The sequence below is a fragment of the Cavia porcellus genome, unplaced genomic scaffold (assembly GCF_034190915.1).
Source record: "Cavia porcellus strain 051 isolate PalLab524CR breed Dunkin Hartley unplaced genomic scaffold, mCavPor4.1 scaffold_10, whole genome shotgun sequence".
NCBI lineage: Eukaryota > Metazoa > Chordata > Mammalia > Rodentia > Caviidae > Cavia > Cavia porcellus.
In genome coordinates this window covers 47,493,533-47,510,630 of record NW_026947493.1, presented here as the reverse complement: position 1 = coordinate 47,510,630, position 17,098 = coordinate 47,493,533, and the positions used below count along the sequence as shown (strand labels likewise).

The window sequence follows — 17,098 nt, the reverse complement described above, 5'->3', positions numbered from 1 at the left end:
CTATTTATCTTTGCCTTATTATTTCTTTTGTATTTTGTTTGTTTGTTTGTTTCTGTTTCTGACATAGGATCTCACTATGTAATTCAGGCTGACCTTGAATTCACTTTGTAGCCCAGGCTAGCCTCAAACTTGAGGCAATTCTCCTGCTTTAGCCTCCCAACTGTCTTATTATTTCGTATAGTAAAATTCTTAATCTTTTATATTGTTTTATACATGTGTTTTCAGTTTGTTTTCTTAACTTTTAGCAAGTTAGGTTTTATAAACCAAAATTCATTAATCTTTTCACATTTGATATCATCTTTAGCATAAAAAGCCTTCATTAAAAATTTTTGATGTATTTGATGGCTACAAAATAAAAACTGTCTTTTAACAGACAGCATTTATTGTTAGAAAGCATTTATTGCTACCTATGTGCCAGATTCTAAAGCATTCAGGCTGCCCTTAGGAGAGAATGAATTGTCTACACATGTTTAATATCAACTGAGCAAAAGAATAAGAAGAACAGTGACAGAGACTTCATTAATGAATTTAACAGTCTTAGGGTCTAGTAATAAATGAAATCATAGGCAGATAAAATCTATTTGGTCATAGAACTTTCATTCTTGTCAGGGAGAAAGACAACCATGCAATTACAATTCTTTTCTTGGGAGTTGAGAGGGAAATAAATAGGTTACTGTGGTGCAGGACCAGTGTCCACTGAACATGCAATTCTCTTGGAGGAGAAGCAGTCCTCCGGTGAGAAGGAGGCAGATGAGCAGTGAGCAGAGGTAGCTAATGTGTGATTATCTGCAGTCTCTCAGTTCCTAGGCCACTATGACCTACGTACAGAAACTGAGCGTTCTCATCTTCAAACTTTCATACTCAGTCAGTAGCAAATTTCATGTTTGTTAATTTTTGAAAATGGACTATAATGTCTTTTTATTTCGCGCTTTCAGCAATATGGTGTTAGTTTATTTTTCTCTCTTGTTAACTTGTAAAGGAGTGAAGCATCTCTTACATGAAATATTTTGGATTTCAGATATTTTCAGATTTTTAGGATATTTGCATATACATAATGAGTTATTTTAGAGATGGGAACCAATTCAAAACATGAAATTCTTTGTGTTTCATGTATACCTTATAGCCTGAGGGTAATTTTATACAATATTGATAGCCCACTTGTATGTTGACTGTGACCCTATCACATGAGGTTAGGTGTGGAATTTTGCAACTGTGGATGATACTTTGTACCCAAAAAGTTTCAAGCTTTGTAGCATTTGTATTGTGTTATTCTTGATAGTTACCTTTTTATGTTTTATCTTGCTCTTGCAGAGACAGTTAATCAGACAACTAACCAGCTCTTAAAGTGTAGCATAGGGTTAAAATAGCAAAGAGTGGAAGTAAAGGAAGGGAAAAGAAAACCCTTAAGGGGAAAAGCTCTTGATTTTTTAAAAAGAAATATAGACATGCATAGCACTAAAGCAGGAATTACTTTTAGACCCAGAAGTTTTGTTACATCTAGACTTACGAGATATCACATTAAAACTTTTTAGTGTTTTGTGCATCCCTTGCTTGAATGATCTATCTAGTGGGATTTTAGAATTAACTTTCCATGACTGAGTTATTATTTTATATGGACAATTCTTTGATTTTAATTCTTTCAGTTTTAAACTATTGGATATAATATGACTTCCATATATCAAGCTAGATAATTATATGCTACTCAGTTTGAAACTTAACTTGCCAAAATGATGATAGATAACAGTTTACAGGATCCTACAAAATACCTATGGCCAGACTTGGGTGCATAGTTAAATTTCGACTTCTTAAATATTAAGTGGAATATGAAAAATACTTTGCCATTAATAATTTTTTGCCTAAATGTGGCAGTATTTCAACCTTTAAGTGTCTTTCAAAAATTTTTTTAGAAATGTAATTTCTATGTCTAAAATTATTCTCAAAATTCCTCAAATTCTACTAATCCTACAAGAATCATGGCCAGTGACTTTTGTTTGTATCACTTTCCTGTTACAGTTGAAATCTTGAAGAAAGGTGCATTTATTTTATAATATGGGGATATTTTTGCCAAGATTGTACCTTGGGAAGATATTCTCAGCTTTTAAAATATACAGCATGATGATTGGCTTTTCCAAGATCTAGCAGTTAGGATTTAGGACATTCCTACTGGCTTGACCCACTGGAGGTACATGCACGACCTCTTGTACCACCCAGTGGGTGCCACATGTTGTCCAGTGGGACAGTCAGTCATGCAAGTGCAGCCCCATTATGAATATGTTAATAATACTGGAATTTCATAATACTGCAGAAATATTCCAGCAGCCTAGAGTTTACTCAACTGAACTATGATGTGTGTGCTATGCTAGTTGATTTAAAGGATGTATGTAGTTATGTCCTCTTTGGACCTATTGGACTTAGAAATACTGGAGTGAAGATACAATGAAAGCTTGAGACCTGGTTAGCAGAATACTTCTGGAGCCACCCTGTGGGTCAGTGGTTCCTGCTACCACCCTCTGTGGATTTTCAACATGGTGTAACTTGCTTACAGCTCTGTTTCACATCTCAAAGATGGAAATGACCTCTACTCCCACAGTAGTATTGTGAGGTTTAAGTGAAATTTCTGTCAGTAAAGCACACTGACCAATGTGTGATACATAGGAGCAACACAAGTGGTTGTTTTTAATCATTACTGTTCTGATTGTGGTGGTGATTTAGTTGCTAATATTTTACTAGTTATTATTATGGTCTGGCTTTCTGGGAACATTCTAGTGGTGGTAGATAGATACATTCATGTATGTGTTTGTATTGTATGCATATACACATGATATAATTAAAATTTAACATGTACAATGAAATAAGAATACATGTTGAATTTTTTTGCCAACAAAGAGAATTTCAAGGACTCAGTAATTAAATGAGAAAAAAATAACTAGTTCTAATTAGTACGCTGGCATGGAAGGAAAATTACTGTAAAAAGGATCAGACATCTGCACATCATATAAAAAAAAATAAGAAAGGAATGGGAAAAATAAGAGGAAGCAGCCAAGAACCCAAGAAGAATCAAAAGAACTAAAAAGCCATGTTAGTCACAGTAGTGATGGGGTGTTGGTCGTGTTGGCGGGGGGGGGGGAGGGGGAGTACAGAATATACATTAACAAAATATAAAGGTAGGAAAGAAAGAGAGTCAAATATGTTCATCCAGTGCCTTGATCATCCTGCAGTCACATCTCTACTTCGGGTGCAAAGAATGTGTAGAAATAAAGAGAAAATGATAGGCATTTAAACTGAAATTTAGTTTAGAAGATAGGGATATGACAAGCTTTGCTTATAGAAGTGGAAGACTTTAGTGCCCATGCAACAAAATAAAATAATAGCTGACATTTATTAAATACTTTCTATATGCCAAGGACTTTATACTTATTTTATATATATATTGTCTCATTTAATCTTTATGACTCTGAATAATAGCTTTAAAGGATATGAACCTAAAAATAGAGAAGAAAGCATAAAGTTAGCAGTTAATTTAGTTTCTAAAACATGCACAGTTACTCAAGGATCCCAACTTAAAATCCAAATGAGAACAGTCTGCCATGTTGGACACTCACCTAAGTAAATCACAGTATCTACCATGTTGGACACTCACCTAAGTAAATCACAGTATCTAGGGTAAACTACAAAAAGCCTCCATGTAGTTGCCTGTAGTGTTTGTATCTCAGGATAGAGGTGCGCTTTAAAACTGAGACACTGTATTACACAGCTGGTTATAGAACTAGTCATTGTTTTATTGCTCACTAAGCTCTAGAAAAAATTTTTAGAGAACTTGTTTCCAAGCATGGTTTGTGCTCTCACACTTTCACAGCCCTTAAAGAACAGATTTATTTGACAGTTCCTGGCCGTTTCACCACTGTGGAGCCTTGGGAACTGGGCCAGCCTTGTTTGGTGCCCACACTTAGTCCAAATAATCCTTCTGGACCCTTCTACTCCAACGTTCAATACTTCTGTTACAGCAGGCAGGCTTCTGTAACAATAGCCCGTGCCATTTTAGGCCAAACAAGAATGACAGACATTTTTATTTTGTACTTACTAACCCTAAAAATACCAAGAGCTAAAATCTCAGTGATTAGGAAATTTGATTGCCTTTATGTTTGCTGCAGATTAATAAAAAATTCTATTTTTTGCTTGATTTCTTTGGTGCAACTAGGGAAAGATTAAAAATTTAAAGCTGAGAAAGACAAAACTGTTCTTATTCATAAACATCTCAGAGTTCACCCTGAGGAAGTGAAATCCTTGCCTGTTTGTTTTTACTATCTTCCTGTTCTCCAGTGTTAGCCTTAATATATCTGGAAGAAGATTTGGAATGATCTGCAGAAGTTTTCCTCCACACACCTATGGCAAGCTTTCTGCAGATGCACTAGCTGAAGGGGTAGAGGTAGAGGGGAAAGACCTTGGAGAACCCAGGGTTTATTGTGTAGAATATGGAGATGGTGTTTTCTATGCTGCTCACTGAGCAAAGTGTGTTATGTGTGAGTTTGTGTGTGCTCATGTATGTGCCCAACACACATGTGTATACACAGAACAAGAAAGCCACTTAGGAACAATTAGTGTAACCTCAGATTTATTGACTAATTTACAGGCTATCTGTTCAGTATGTCATAGACAGCCTTTATTCTCCATTTATGTTATTTTTTAAAAATGCAAAGTCTGGAGATCTATCAGTGACATCACTACCTATTTAAATCCCACACACCATATACACAGATAGTTCATCCAGCACAGAAAGCAGTAGAATATATTTGTAGTGATGATTCTGAATCATGATAAAATGAGATTTTTTCCTAAGAATATGTCAGGGGTAAGAAAATGTATTATTGGCTTGCAAAAGATTTTATACACATGAAAATAAAACATTAAAGTGAAGTCATGTCACTTAAATGGTTAAACTTCAGTTTGGGAAAACCCAACTTTCCATAACTATCTTCTGTTGAGTCTAGGCTGTAGAGGTAATGACCATCTTCATTATATTTTTGTCTCCAGTATCTATTACTAATCTCTGAACATATAAATGACTCCTAGCTATGGAAAGAGAGGCCTATGCCCCAGTGAAAGTTAGAAAATAAGATTCATAAAGACTTTAATAACCTTTACTTGCAAAAATTAATTTGGAATATAGCACAATAAAAAATTCAGTTAATAGCTGATGGCACATGTCTGTAATCCTAGCACTTTGGAAAGCTAAGGCAGAAGTATCACAAATTTGAGTCTTACCTGGGAAAATTAGCAAGACCTTGTCTGAAAATAGAAAGGACTAGGGATGTAACTCAGTGTGAAGTCCTTGGGTTCAATCTCCAGTGGTATAAAAATAAAATTTTTTAAGAAATAAAGAGAAAAAGCAGTCCTCCCCAATTATTAGATTGAGAGCTGGTTGTGGATGTCAGGATCACAACAGAGGTACAAAGTGCCTCACTTGAACGTTTTATTGCCGCAGAGTAGCAGTGTTGTGTGGGGCATTCCTGTCATTCTGTAGGAGGGAAGGTGTCAGCGTTTGCCAGGACAGATGGGAGAGGCAGCGCAGATGTACAGGTACTAAACTCACAAACCCTGGAAATTCTGCTTTGTTTGTTTTCCTTTAGGCTTTATTGCTCCCACTTAGAGAAAAAAACAACTCAAATTCTAACTCTGAATGTTGTTTGCTCTGCCAGAAAGGCTGGTATTCAAACTAGAGAAGAGAAACAGTAAACCAGGGCAGGGGTGAGTAAAGGGATTTGTGGAGGACACACTCATCCACTGCCCTCCACGCCTCATGTGCCTGTGGCTCCTGATGAAGTGAGAGTGATCTAAGAACATCCCTGCCATTGCCTTTGATCTTCTGACTACAGCTTTTCAAATACATAGTTGAACCATTCCAGTCATTGGTCATTTTGTACCTCAGCAAAAGGTACATTATGTTTTGAAAGTTTTTTACTATCAATACATAATTATCTCTTGAAATCATTCTTTCAGAAAACTATAGTTTGAGTAAAATATTTCTTTACCCTTTTTATAATCTGCTATTATAAAACTTTTGATATTTATACTTTCAGGCATAAAATGACCTGAGAGGGTGGGGATTGGAGAATCACTATTAATACCTATATCCATGTGCTCTAATTGCTTTGCAAGTTAACTCATTCTTTTGTTGTTTTTGCCTTTTTAATACTCTAGATTGCTTGTTTTTCTTTTTGCTAGGCTTATTTTTTTTTTAAAGTAACATCCCAGGGCCTGAGATTAAGTCGGCGGCATAGTACCTGCCTGGCAAGCATGAGGTCCTGAGTTCGATTCCCTATATACCCTCCCCCAAAAAAAGTAATTCCATGTAAGTTCTTTTGACATCTTGTGTTACTACTAGTGATAAAAATTGTGTGTAAATCTCTCAAAGTCCAGGACTAGCAGTAATTTGTGACCAATACCAATTTTGTTATCTAATTGAATTATTTTAATTAAAATATGCACAACCATGTCAAGAAAAACAAGTGTGAAGACTTGTGACCTTTATTATCTAAGTTAAAATTTTCTTTGAAGATAAAATGGGATACAAAGGAAAACTTGGTATTTTAGGATCCATCTTCTACAGAAGGGGAAACGTTCTGGTTTTCAGTAGCCCATCTGGCCTTCTGAGGCTTCTCCCCAGGGATCTGTACTAACTTCTGCCGCATAGATTGTGCCCGATGATGGACATAGCCCATGGCAAAGAGGCCAAGGAAGGAAAGCAAATGGACTTCTGTGAAAATACACAAGGGACAAACAGCATCCTGCTTGCTGAGTAAGTGCTACAAAACGCTCTGAAACATGGACACACAGACAGGCCCCAGCAGGTTTCAGCATTCTTGTGTTGGCTGAGATCCTGGTTTTTAAAGTGAGTCTTGTTCTCTGTGAAGTAGACCTTTGACCTACATGCTGCTCCTTTTTTTTATAAAGATAAATTTTTTGAAGTTATAACTGGGCATTGTTCTCTAGGTCACATCACACTTAAAACATTGATTTAATATCTTAAATCATGCTGTAAATCAATATAGGCTGTGTTCTTTTTAGCGATGAAAAAGTAGTAGAGGTGCATGGGTAAAAGCTTTTGGGATTGGTTTGTTTTCACACTGTAATTGCTTAGCACCTAGAGGACCGGGTAGCCCCTAACAGGGCCTTCTTGCAAGACTGTTTCTTGTTTGTTATGGTTGACAAGGCTCCCACCTTTTTCGATAGGAACGCCTCACAGTGACAGGAAGAAAGCAAAATATTGTCATATACCCCCCAGTACAAGTTTGTATAATTTGCTTTTAAATTTACCTTTAAAAATTACACTGAAATCTTTTAGAAATGGAGGAGTTTAATTTCAAATTTATTGAGTTTCTTAGATGTCATTATTTCTATTCTTGGTATGTCTATGATTTTTAACCAAATATCAATCTTCTTCTTACACAATTTAATTCTCTTTCAACCTCAGTGGTTCATCAAATCTAAAGAGTAGATTTAGTGTGATATCTTAGCAAACAAGGACCCGAGCATAGAGGTAATCATCATTTTAACCAAGAAGTTACATACAAAGAAATCCTCATTCCTTACACTTCTTGGATGAAGATAAAGATCCTACTCAGCTATCTCACAAGGTGATGTTGAAAGTAACCTAAAATAATAGATGGCAATTTCACAATGTACATATACATCAGAAACATAGGATATGAGCCATAGCAATCTTAAGAAAAAAGAATAAAGTTGGGGTATCATACTATCTGACTTTAGCATATACTGTAGTTTCTTCAAAACTATAGTAACCAAAACAGCATTGCATGGACATTAAAAGCAAACACATAAAATAGAATAAAAAGCCCCAGAAATAAATCTATCCATCTGTAGTCAACTAGTGTTTAACAAAAGTGACAAGAATATCTAATGGGAAAAGGGCAGTCTTTTTAATAAATAGTGCCAGGAAAATTGGATATCCATGTGCAGAAGAATAAAACTATACCCCCATCCTATATCTCACCATATACACAAATCAGCTCAAAATGAATTAAAAACATAGGGTGGTGTTTGAAATTTGAAGTTCTGAATTTAAAGTTTTTCATTTGCAGGAAAAACTCATTTTCATCAGTATACTTGTGATATGTTACCAGCAGGTAGGCTCATGTAGTGACTAGTCTCTTAGGAGCCCTGTGTCTGTACCACAGCATCACTGTTCAGTTAGGATGCCAGTAGCAGGACTAACCAGGTAAACTTTAAGGTAGGATGACATATGTGAAGTTCTTATACCATCTCTGGGTCCCAGTGGTACACCACGTTAAAATCGAGATTTTATAATCTATTCAAAATCTATGACATTTAATCAACTTAAAAAGTATTTAATATGAAATTCTGTTTAACTTTCTTTCCTAGAGATAAAAATATTTGAGCTGTATCCAAACATGCCTACAGATCCCATATTTAATAATCTTTATTTAATAAATCTAAAATTGTGATTAAAATCTTTCTGCTTAGGGGCTGGGGTTACAGTTCAGCAGCACAACAGCTGTCTAGCAAGTGCAGGGTGCTGAGTTCACTTACTAATACCCCAAAAAACCTTTCTTCTTTTCTTTATTTTTATTAATATTTTAATCCTACAAATTTATGGTGTATCTAATTTGATAATTAAGTGATAATTTCATATATGTAAATAGTATTTAATTTCTGAACTCTAAAGGATAACCCTGTATGTGCCATTCAAGTATATAAAGTTGGCAGAGTGTCTTCCAGATAGTATTTGAGAAATAAGCTCAATTATTTATTTGATCACTTTTCATTTCCTTGTTTTTAATTTCTAAATTTCTAATTTGTAAAAATTTTCTTCTTTTTAAAAAATGTTATTGCTAAACAAAGAAAAATGTTGACTTTCTTGATATCTTTTGAGAACCTTAAAATTGGCCTTCCACAGTGATTCTAGGTTTTAGTTTGTAAGTTTTTCATTTCTATACACTTTATCATCCACTCATGATTTTTAATTAGAGCATTTTAATTCCTTTCTCTGTTCAGTGGTTAATGCTGAAACCCATATTTTGTTTTATAAGCTTTTCTATGGTTTTTGTTGTTGTTCATTTGTTTGATTTTTTGAATCATGAATTTTTCTATTTATCATGAAAATGTAAGAGTAGAACATCAATACATTTCTGTTTTGTTCTGTAATGTCCGTAATTTTTTTTTGAAAAATATAAAAGATGGACTGGAGCTGTTTCTTCGTAAGTAGAAACTGAATGCGCGCGCACACACACACACACACCAGCCTTCCCAACTGATTACCGCTACCACCATCTTCCTCAAAAACCCCACAAAACTGTTGAAAGTCTTCCTCTTGACCCTATACCTGACCCCTTAGAAAGCTGGGTTCTCACTGAGTTCTCAGTTCCTTGCACCAAGTTAAAATTCTCAAGTGATAGTTCTGTTTCGCATTTACTTGAGTCCAGATAAAGCCCTTCAAAGATGCAGTCAGACATGCTTTACTCACGAATGTACAAACAAACTTAAGGACTTAGGATCAGAACGGAGACAAGACTAAAGAAAACTTGTGCAGGTCTGTTCTTGTAAGGAGATAGATTACACGATATCAATTATTAGTGAACTGAAGCTCGTGGAAGGTAAAATCAGTACAAGCAGGCATAGTCCAGGAAAACTTAGTGGAAAATAGAACATGAGGTAGTCCTTGACAGTTGGACAAATGGAAATGAACAGAGAGAAGCAATGAGTGAGGGGAACAAGGCATTAAGTTTTGAGCTTTCAAGATGGCAATGACCACACCCTGAATTAATACAGCAGCACATATATGGGGATTCTTAGGAAGTAGCTTAGCAGCCACATCCCTAAAATTTCATGCTGAAACCCAGCCCAGGTGTGTGTGTGTGTATATATATATATATATATATATATATATATATCCTTGTATTTACTACCTTAATGATAATAGTTCCCTAGCTCTCCCTCCTATTTCACAAGGAGAATCATAGTGATAGCATTTCTCATGTCCCAATATAAAATACTGTGAAGTTGAACATTTAGATGCTTGGATTTTTCCATTGAAGAATGCCAGTTCTTTTCCTGAGCTGGTTTTCCTAAATGACCAAGAAACTTCTATCATTTCGCCCTTACCCTCCCTGCTTATGCATGATATTGTCCCTCTGATCTCCACTCGGAAGTTCACCTCCACCCTGTGCAAGTGTTAACTGTGCTGTCTTCATGACTTTTTGGCACTTGCAAGCTTTCCTCAAAGAATAAAATTGAAAAAAAAAAAGAATAAATTTGCGGTACCCGTCGTGTTTGGCCAACTTCTAGAGTAATAGTTGCCCCTGTAAAAAGTGCCAGTGAATGATGTTAAGAACTAACCTGAAAAGTTTTTGTTTTGTAATTTGTTTTGTTTTACTTTGCTTTTTGATTAGAGACACATAATCTTGCCATTCTGTGAAGAATTTTTCAACTTTAAAAATAGGCCAATGGAAGAAAAACCAATGTCTCTTAGAGTTGTTCTGAAAAGACTGTTTTCAGTGTTCTGCTCTGGAAATGAGGGTCTTCTCTCAATGCTGACACAACAATGAAACTCACAAAAATTGATGTTCATAATTGTACACGAAGGTAAAGTTTTTAAGCAGATAAGATGTTCCTTTTTTGTCACTGGAGTCAAATTCAATGCCTCTGTGTATGTGCCAGGCAAGTGCTTTACTGCTGAGCCACACTCCTGACTGGGATCCTTTTAGCTAATGGATACAAGGTGCCTCCACCACCAGCCTACTTGGATATAATTTAATTCCAAATTCTACGAGGAATTATTGGCACAATAATGACTTGAACCAATCTTGGCCAAACTCTTTGGTTGAAATATATGGATTCTACCTGGGAATTTCCATGATTTCATATGACAAACAAAAGTAAATGTCATTTTCCTCTTAAATGAGGATCTTAAAATATAAACAAATGAATGAATTAAAGGAAAAATGAAAGGAAAGTTGAAGATAGAGCATTGGAGGTGGAGAAAGGAATCAGGCGGAGGGAAGAACAAAGGTAAAGGAGAATAAAGGGAATGAAAGTGCTCATGACATGTTACGTGTATGCAATGGTTCCCCAAAACAAGCATCACTGGACTCTCTGACTAACTTGTACTTTTAAAAAATCAATTAAAAATTAAAACATTTGTCACAGAATTTTCCTGCTGTGTTTTACTTATCTGGAGAGGATTTTTCATATGAAGTCATTTGTGTCTAGGAAGGGAAATACTTCTATATTATTTTGATAAAGTGGTTTCAGATATTAAGCCTGTGATCTAAAGATTTAAGTAAAGAACCAGTAAGTGTAAGTCCAGTGAAGTCTCTCAAGGGGTTGATGCTATGGGAAGGGGAGGTTTTTCTGTCCCCATCTTGTCTTGTTTCCTCTATCCTCCCCAGATTCTAGACTGGTGTACAGCAGCCTTCTCTACAGTCTTCTCCTGCTGGCTGCATGGGGGAGGAGGCGGGTATAGCAGACTCCACACTGAAGTTCTACCGGGAACACGGTGATTGCTATTTTGACTTTGTGTTTGGTTTTCCAAATCTCAGGGAAAACTATCTTGGCTTGAAATCTGCATCAGATCAGCTCTCACTGTGGGACCTTTTGCTGCATACAGTTTTTAGCTCTGCTCCAAAACCACAAATCCCTCCCACACAGAGGCTCTGACAAGCTGCTTCTCTTGAAGAATATGATTACTTTCTCTGTATTAAAAAAAAAAAAAAACGGGAGTGGCGCTTATCATGTTTTGGAAGCAGTTTCTAAAACACCTATTGAAGTTGGTACTTAAACATGGTGGTAGTAATATGATATAAGCTATTTAAGTAGATAAGATTTTTCCTCATAAAATTGAGGCATTATAGATGTTTGGTAAACACATGAACGTTCAGGGCTTACTCAAGCCCTTCTGCCTCAACAAGACTGTGTTTCCTGGCTGCCAGGGAAGTCCCAAATATGTGCCTTTCCACAGGACTCTTTCCACAGGCCAATTAATGGCTGTATTTTGAATACACTGGTTTAAAAATTTCAAGGATTTTAAGGAAAAAAAAAACCTTGCTACCTTGAGAGGCAATATACCGTGGGGATGGAGAGATTCCAATTTGCAATCAGATGGCCTAGGCTTGAGTCCGAGCCCTGCCACACTTACTCATAACCTTGGGCAGCTTCTGCATCTATAAAGTGGGGTGGATAATCATATCTACCTTGTGATGTGGTTGTGAGGAATCAGTAGGTGAAACTCTCAACAGAGCCTGGCTCAGTGTAAGCACTACATGTATTTTAAGTTTTATTATTTATTCTTATGAGTTCTATTTTTTGCTTCATGTATCTGTGCATTATACTTAAGCCCCATCTATGAGAAAATTTTGATGAATTTTGAAACTTCCAATAGGACAATACAGACTAAAATCACACAGATTCGTGTTCAAATTTCACTTTGGTGGATGCTATGGTCTCTCACTAACCTTCTATTTCTTATCTGAAAAATGTCAATACTCCCTATAATATCTAGTTGCAGAGTACAAAGCATGTGAAAAGATCAGTATATTCCTAGTAATACAGCACCTGGTGGGCATTATCTATGTTTACTGTTATTATATTTTGTGCTCTGGAGATGTTTTATGGGTCAAGTAAAACATCCAATGTTTGTCATTAGCCTGTTTTATAGAGGTGAGATGATTAGGTTTAATTACTACTTGTTATTTTATGGGCTAATTAACCAGTAATAATTATCTTAAATGCTGATTAGCAAGTCATGAATGTACTGTATTTGTGAATATGCTCGCACATATGTATGACAGAGACAGGCAGATTGATTAATTTAATGATAGATACATATTGTAACAATAGGTAGGTAAATAAATAGAAATCTTAGAAGAACACAGAAGAGGAGGAGTCTAGAGGGTTTTTCTGAGGCTAGCTGCTTTTAGCCTGTGCTGAATTATAAAGCTATAGAATTTAACTAGGATTTGACAGGAGGAAATCGAAGCTGTAAGTAGTAGCATTTAGGAGAACTGCATGTCAGTTCACTACTGTTCAACTGGGATGTGCAGTGAGGATGGGGTTTCTGGGTAGAGACCAAACATGCTCAAAAGATAAACAGGAAACAGACCAGCTAAAGCCTAATGAATAAGCCCTGGTAAGGGGTTTGTCTTTCATGGTGAGGGATCCAGGAATCAGTCAATGTTCCTTTTTAAAGGAGGAGTGACAAATCAGTCACACCCGTCAAAGACAGATTCTCCACTTTTGCAGACAATGATGGCTGAGAATCAAGTACAGGAAGCTGTGGTAGGAACTGAGTGCTGATAGGTGGCCCAGGCGAGCCACTTTGAGTGCCTGAGTCCTAACGGAAGCAGGTGAAGCAGCCCTGAAAACTTGATTCTGGTGGTGAAAAATTAGTATGGCCTAAGCCTGATTCTCTAGTGTGCACACCTCGCCCTGCAGCAAGTGAGATCCTTTTGGAAGTTGCATTAAGTCTCTGAGGCCACTGGGGTGCCATTAAACTCCAGCTCCAGCTCACTAAATGGAATGGAATCTCAGCCTGCAGTCAGCCAGTAAATGAGTATAACTTATGTTGAATTCCAGCTAATGTACAGTCTTAGAAGTAGCATTAAGTCTGGAAAGTCACTTGGGTACAATTTGGAGCACTGAACTGTGATTTACTTGGTCATACCCCAGTGGCCCGTGTGTGCCAATATAGCTTCCACGGTCTTTTCTGCTTTGTTCTAGGGAATAACTTATGGAATGAAAACATCCATTTTTAAACATATTTTCTATATCTTATTCATTTTTTGGTGGATAGGGATTATTGAGGTCAGTATTTATTGCTCAAAAATATGTCATTTAAGTGAAAGTAGCAAGTTATAACCAAAAAATGTGTAGTTTAAATAAAAGTAACAGGTCATAACCCAAAGTAATTCTTTCTATCAAATGTATATAAGGGCTAAAGTTTAAAAAAAGCACACTCTAACCCAAAAGAAACTTAGGTTTCATTTCACAAAGGATTTAAAAATGTTTATCATTCATAAATTTGCTTTATATATAATGTTATTATTAATTGTTCTCTGACAAACAAATGCATAATGAATGAGTTGTATGCCCATGAGGTCCTATTTTATAAAACTGATATCATCCTGATAAGTCCTGTGAGATCCAAGACTATGTCTTAGGCGTCCTTTCATTCCTATGAAATTATCACTATGAGTCTGGCATTTATGTTTAATGAATATGTGATTTCATATGCAAATGATCAGTATTGTAGGAGCTCGAGCTCGCACTTGAAGCCCTGATGCTTGTGGTGGAATGTTAGCAGTGTAAGAGCTCTTAGCTGAGGTGGGTGTTCTAGGAATTTTGAACAATGAACAGAAATAATACAAATGAAGAAACCTCAAATATGAGTCTGTATAATAGCTAATTTGAAACTCTCAGAAAATATTTTCTTTTAATAAAAAAACAACTTTTTGGATCGTGTTTTTAAAGTTCATAGATGCATGATAAGTGAAAAGGAAAAGAATTTTAGGTATGCAGAGATATTAAGTCATTTCTATCTTATCTGAGAAAGTAAAAAGAAAGAAAAAATACTTAACCATAGAAGCATTTTAGAAGAAACTTTTTCTGTTTAGTACCTAATGGTTTTGTGACTCACAGTATTCATAATGTTTTGTTGTTGTTGTTTGGCATTAGGTACTGGGAATTGAACCCAGGACTTCTGCCCTGAACTACATCCCACCCCCCCCCCCTTTTTTTTAATTTGAAATAGAATCTGCTCAGGCTGTGATCCTCTTGCCTTAGCCTCCCATAGTGGTGGTCATCATGCTTCCTAAAATATTATCACTCTTGAGGTTTAAGGACTCTACAAAGTAGAATTTTTGTAGATAAGAAAATTATGTTTTAGAGTGGCTAGGTGCCTTGCCCAAGGTCCAAACTATTCATAATTGATGAATTAAAAACTCTTTATGTTTTCTGACTCTTAAACCAGGGATTAAATTGTTCAATACCAGGCAAATAGTCAACATACATCAACCACCATGCTTTATATGTGAAGTCATCCTTGAATAACAGATTCACTCTGAAGAGGACCTCCAGATTTTACCAGTGCATTTATTGCCTCTCCCACTCATTTGTAATAAACTTTGAATTTTAGAAAATGGCTTTTATTTCCTAAGCATTTAGAAGGTCTAAGGCATAAAATTTAGAAATGCCCACTTGCTTAATGGATATGAAGCGAATATAGATTGACTATTTCAGAAATAACGGGATGTTTTGGTGCTCCAGTGAGATCAACAGAAATACTTTTTATTGTTTTGTTTTTATTTTCACAAAAGAATATGGAAAATTTTTTCATGTCACAAAGTATCAGTAACAGTTCCCTGGTATTTCATTTTCTGAGTGACACTGAGGACTTGAGGCTGCATTCTGAATAGAGTTGTTAGAAACAGCACTGCAGATCATCTTGCATGACTTTCTTTGAATAAATTCATAATTTTTTTCTTAAATTTCTGACAGTGAAATTTTTGGGTTAAATGGTAGACAGAATTTCTCAACCATTAGCTAAATAATCTAACAGAAGTCTCATGCCTGGTGAGATTCTCAGTTTGAAGTTTATATGTAGCTTTACTTTCTAAAATACTTATTGTTTATTGGTACAATTTAGATATATATAACAATTACCCTCCTCGTAAGGAGCTTGACCTGTGCATGCTGCGTCTTACTTCTGTTTTGATTTTCTTCCATTCTCCTCCCCTCTTCTCCTCCCTTTCTCTCCTCCTTATTTATAAAGCTTTGTTTTCATTTTATCCTTTTGCTCATGTTTTTCTTTTTCCTTCCTCCTCCTCCCTCATTCTCTTTTCCTTTTAAAAAGTTTCTTCCTATTTCGCAATGTTATTATATATTTTGTTTCTTATTTACACTTTGACTTTTTTGACACCAGAAAAACAATGCAATATTTACATATGTGTCCAATTTATTTCACTTAAGAGTCTAGGCTCAAAGTGCATCCACTTAGCTGGAAATATCTTGTTTATCCTTCTTTATGACTAGTTAATACTCCATTGTTTAAAAAAAAAACACACATCTTTTTATCCATTCCTCAGTTGGTAGGCATAAGTAGCGTTTCTTTTTGACAAAATTTTCAGCTTCTGGTTTGATTTTTTTAAAAAAAAAATTCTCTCCCCAATAAGATAATAAAAATAATATATTTTCATTTTGCATAGCTTGGCAGTACGATAGTAAATAATGTGAAGGAGAAGGAAACATTTGGTTTTATGTTTAATTTTGCGCAGTGTCTACTGTTTATTGTTTGAATAAACAAGATGACCTTTTGACAGCACAGGTAATAGATAGAACATTTTCCTCTTTGGCCACAAATTCTTTGTGTGCGCCATTTGGTATTCTGTGAAAATAAATCGTGAAATGACTTTCCCAGTGGGCCATTACAGTGACCATGTGAATAAGGACATCTTAAATCTTTGTAAATTCTTGGAAGCAGCATTACAGTATGTGAGCTAACAGGAACATTAAATATCTCTTCATTTTACACTATGTATATTTTGTATCTGGTTAGTCATTTGTATATCATTCTTGGAACTCTATCTGTTCAAGTCATTTGCTCATTCTTACAATTGGATTCATTTGGTTTTTGTTGTTGCATTGTAGGAGTTCTTTATGTTTTTGGAGTATTTTTTTCTTTTTCTATTGTTTCTTTTGTTAGTACATGTTTGAATGACATAATGATCACATTCCTTTGAGGAGCTGGTACCTGTACATAACACATTTTAACTCTTTTCTTCATCTCTTTGTCCTCCCCTCTGTTCCCATCCCTCCACCAACTCATGTTTCATTCAAGGAGCTGAGAAATCTTAGTGTGTTTTTACAAACTGAAATGGAAAACTCAGTAAATTTTTCACAAAAGTCTAATTTCATCCTCAATTTATATGAATTAATTTTGTAATCAGAAATATAAACTTTCATTTTAATCCTTCATCCTACTGTGAAGTCAAAGTGGTTGGCCATTTTGGGGAAATAAAATGTTATTCATGGCAAAAGATTCTAGTGTTGAAGATAAACCAAATTCCAA

General features: G+C 35.6%; 1 protein-coding gene across 17 annotated transcripts in view; it reads left to right on the top strand.

The window, feature by feature from the left end:
- The window catches only part of Eya1 (EYA transcriptional coactivator and phosphatase 1), a 328,770-nt gene that overhangs the window by 213,206 nt on the left and 98,466 nt on the right, over positions 1–17,098 (top strand). The window lies entirely within an intron of this gene.